The following is a 5131-nucleotide window of genomic DNA, read 5'->3' on the forward strand; positions in this document are numbered from 1 at the left end:
GATTCCTCACCCCCTCCCAGCCTTGTGGTAGTTGTCCCTGCACATAATTTTGGAACAAACAGAATTACATTATTTTCACAAATATAGTATTTCCCCAAAAGCATGGTTTAGCTCTGCTCCTGATTTATACTATTGTTAAATCAAAACCAAACCCCATAAATTGATCATGGCTGCAGAATGACATCATGATTAAGAACTCAGTCAAGATCTTACACTTCTGGAAGTCAGAAGGCAATTAATCATCCCACACAAGTGATGCTTGAGCTGCAACCTTTCACATTTGCCTGTACTGGGTGTCTGACATCAGTTTCCAACTCAACTTAGTCTGAGACACTGGCTACCATCTGTGATGGAAGTGGCATAGACTAGATAGGATCCAAAATTCTGCCGCCTCAATGCACTGGGGACTGGGATCTTTGGAAAACTTGATGAGCCACATCTTGCTTTTGTCATACCAGCACTTCCTGTCTAGTCATGTATATATCAGTCTGATCTGTGTGAACACACCCAGACACTTCACACATTGCCCTGCTGAAAAAAATAGCAGCTGTCTCTGCCTAAGCCCCCAAAATGGGAAGGGGGGGAGGGGATTAAAAGAGGAAGAAAGAAAAAAAAATTAAAATAATTTACTTTTCTTAAAAGGAAAGGGTTAAAAACAATGTGAAATCCACTACAAATCCTTCAGGAGAAACAGCATTTTGTAGCACTGAGTGTTGTATTACTGTCATTCGTAATGTTTTGCTGTTTGACACCTCCTGCTACAAAAAGCTGGCTCTATTATGATGGTTGTCAGGGGCTTGCGGCTCTTTGCCAGCTACATATAGAGCTTTTACTCAACAACTAAAATTGAGTGGGGTGGTGAGAGGGGCAAGGGAGGAGGAAAAGAACACAAGTGCCAGCCAAGTTTTACCAATAAACAAAATGAAAATTAAGTTAATCACTAAGATAAGGGCACCTTTTCAACTGCACAAATGGGAGTTAGATACCCAGCTGCCCTTTGTTCCCTTGAAATCTCCCCCTCAGAGAATATTTTTCAAAATAACTTTTGCTTGTTGTCAAGGTACACCCAAGCTCACTGTAACACGTGAAAGCAAAGGTTGAGAAATATAATTCCAAATGGAGAGCAGTGCTCCACGCTTAGGGCCAGGTGTAAATACATGTAGCTCCAATGAAGCTAATAAAGCTCTGCTGATTTACCTCAGCTGAAGATCTCGTATTTTTTCCATTATGTGTGTTTTGCATGCTTGAAATAGAAATGCAGAAGGCATGAGATGATAGCATAGAAAGACAAGCATAAAGGTGTAGCCATTAGGGTCTGTGCCCTGGATGACAGTGGCAACAGAGGCCAAGTCAGCTCCAGCTGTTGTGGTGGCTGGGCCAGCTACAGAAGAGGTGCTCCCTTTGCTCCCCCCTCTAAGCAGGTTCTCAGGATTGGTACCTCATTCATTCACTACTAAACAAGAAAGAGAAGGAAATAAATTTAAAAAAAAAAAAAAACTTAGCAGGTGGTATATTTACAATCCCTTTTGCAGCTATGTTATCTGATGGCCAAATCCTCAGGTGTTGTAAATCAATGCAACTCTACAGACTTTAATAACCCTACACTGATTTACACCAGATAAGGCTGTAGCATTATATTTTTTTCTGAAGTAAATCCACTGGGCAGGTGAAAGGTACTGACTAGTGACAATATAAATATAAATATAGCTCTCTCTCCTTGCTACTCCTATACACATTAACTTTGATCTGCCAGTTGCCTTTGCTGGATGGGGACTTCTAGGAGACACCGATTCGTCTACTTGTATATCAGCCACCCTCAGATGGTCACAACTTTCACTCACTGCTGAATTATTAGCAATGATCTGCTAATGATCACATAGTGGGATAATAATTCATTAGTGGTTTGAATACATGATTAATTATCCTGATTTTACAAGTAGAAGTATTTTTTTTCTTACCAAATACCAGCTCTGAAGTACAAGTAGTTTGTTTCTTTGTTTGTTTTGGGGGGGTTAACTAAACACCAGCTCTGAAAACTTAGTCTTGGTCTAGAATAGGTCTTCAAGTGGGCACCATATATTAATTTAAATATATACTGCATGCTTCATTTGATTTCAAAACCAATTATTTCTCATACCCGCATACAAGCTTTTAAAATTTTATTATATCATTTTAAGCCAATCTCTACCATTTAACACAATACTTCACTATAGTGAAGTTGCAGAAATTTAAAATAATATTGTCTCTTAACATTAGAAAAATCTTAAGCTTCTTTGAAAAATTGTTTGGTTTTTATTCTAAGAATTATGAGTGGTATGAGATCTTGTAGAAAGTGCTGTAATGCTCAGCTAACTGAAAACAGAACAGCATTAATAACACTGACCTTTTAATATTCTGACTCATGATAACTCCCTTGCTTTGTCACAGATATATCCTTTCCAAATAACTTCTCTGAAACTTATGCTGTTTATCAGAGGTGTCAGACAGCAAGAGAGAGATGGGGTCCTGAAAGGTGATAAAATTTTGCTGTTCTTCTCAAAAGCACCTCATATCTAACCAATATCCCTGTAGAACATAGCATCACACAACAGAAATGAAGCATACAGAATCACAGAAAAATCAGGGCTGGAAGAGACCTCAGGAGGTCATCTAGTCAAACCCTCTACTCAAAACAGGACCATGCCCAACTATACCATCCCAGCCAAAGCTTTGTCTATTTAACAACCTCCAAGGATAGAGATTCCACAACCTCTCTGTGTAACCTGTTCCAGTGCTTTACTACCCTCCTCATCAGAAAATTATTCTTGATATCTAACCTAAAGTTCCCTTTGTAAAACTGGAGACCAAAGCTCTTTGTTCCGTCGTCTGCCACCACTGAGAACAGTCTACCTTCATCCTCTCTGTAACCATCATCATCAGTAATCCCTCGCAGTCAAGGATGATCTTCCATGACTGCCCTATCTCTGGGTCCAAAGCAAGGCTGATCCAGGGTCAACAGCTTCTATTGCAACTTGGGCATGTGTTTCTATGTGGAGTGGGTGGCTCTGGAGTTTGGGTTTGGTCCACAACACACTGTTTCTGCTGCTCCCACTTTTCTATCTCCTGTTGTTGTTGTGAGGATCCAAAGTACTGAGATCCTTGCAACAGACTCTTCTTACCTTTGGGGTGCTCCTGGGTGATGGTCTCTCATGAGTTGATGTCAATGTTGCATTTTTCAAGTTGGCCTTGATGACGTCCTTGAAGCGCTTTCTCTATTCTTCACTTGAGGGTACACCTTGACTTAGCTAGGAGAATAAAAATTTCTTTGGGAGTCTGGAAACTGACATTTGGATGATGCAGCCAGCCCAGCAAAGTTGATGTCAGACGTAGAAGATGATCTCTTTGTAACCACCATTAAGGAAGTTGAAGGCTGCTATTAAATCCCCTTTCAATTTTCTCTTCTCCAGCATATATAAATCCACTTCCCTCAGGCTCTCCCCATAAGGCATGTGCCCCAACCGCCCTCACCGTTTTCTGCCCTCTACTGGATTCTCTCCAACTTGTCCACATTCTTTCTGTAGTGGGGGCCCAAAACTGGACACAGTACTCCAGATGTGGCCTCCCCAGTGCTGAATAGAGAGGAATAATCACTTCCCTTGATCTGCTGGCAACAGTCCTACTAATGCAGCCCAGTATGCTGTTATCCTTCTTTGCAGCAAGGACACATTGTTTATTGTTCACTATAACCCCCAGCTCCTTTTCTGCAGAGCTGCTGCCCAGCCAGTCAGCCTCCAGCCTGTACTGGTGCATGGGATTGTTCCATCCTAAGTGCAGGACCTTGTACTTGTCCTTATTGAACCTCATAAGATTTCTTTTGGTCCAGTCCTCCAATTTGTCATCGTCTCTCTGAACCCTAGCCCTACCCTCCACCATATCTACTACTACCCTCACCCCCCACCCCAGCTTGGTGTCATCTGGAAGCTTTTTAAGAGTCCATTCCATCCCATGTTCCAGGTCATGGATGAAGATATTGAACAAAACCTGCCCCAGGACCAACCCCTGGGGTACTCCACTGGAAACTAGTTGCCAACTAGACAGAGCCATTGACTGCTACCCTCTGAGCCCAATGATCCAGTCAGTTTTCTATCTACCTTACAGCCCAGCCCATTCATCCAATCCATACCTTCTTAGGTGGCTTACAAGGATGGTGTGGGAGATGGTATCAAAACCCTTGCTAAAGTCAAGGTAGATCACATCCATCAATCTCTCCACATCCACAAAACCAGTCACCTCATCATAGGTGAGATGAATCATCATTGGCAAATTCATGCTGACTGTTCCTAATCACCACATTCTCCTCCAAGTGCTTAGAAATGGATCTGCTCCATAATTTTTCCAGGGACTAAGATGAGGCTGACTAGTCTGTAGTTCCCCAGATCCTTCCCTCTCTTAAAGATGGGTATTATATTTGCCTTTTTCCAATCACCTGAGATCTCTCCTGACCACCGTGAGTTTTCAAAGATAATGGCCAGTAGTTCTGTAATCACATTGGTCAAGTTCCTCACCAACCTCAGATGCATTGCATCCAGCCCTGTAGCCTTGTATAAATCCAACTTTTCAAAATAGTCCCTAATATGTTCTTTCACCTCTGAGGGCTGCTCACCTTCTCCCCAAACTATGCGGCTGGGTGCAGTAGTCTAGGAGCTTACTTTGCCTATGAAGACAGAGGTAAAAAAAGGCATTGAATACTTCAGCGTTTTCTGCCACTAGGTTGCCTCCCCCATTCACTAAGGGACTTTCCCTAATCTTTCTCTTGTTGCTGGCATAGTTATAGAAATCCTTCTTGTTACCCTTCATGTCCCTTGCTATCTACAATTCTGATTGCACTTTGGCTAGAGGTGCACTGATAGAGGTTTTGGAGTCTGATACTGATAGCTGACTTTTAAGGAGACATATCAGCCGGTACCAATCTGATTTTTGATACCAGCCCAACAGCTTGGAGAGCTCATCTGGGTGGGTATGGTGGGGGGGAGGGTGTGTGCCCCCAGATCTGTGTACGGCCAGGGCTATGCCAAGCTGTTCCCGGTGGGGTGGGGCAAGGCTGGGCTCAGGGCAGACAATGGCAGCACTGGGAATGGGGGGGGGGCCTACA

This window comes from Gavialis gangeticus, unplaced genomic scaffold, assembly GCF_001723915.1.
Source record: "Gavialis gangeticus isolate Ggan-Ray unplaced genomic scaffold, GavGan_comp1, whole genome shotgun sequence".
NCBI lineage: Eukaryota > Metazoa > Chordata > Crocodylia > Gavialidae > Gavialis > Gavialis gangeticus.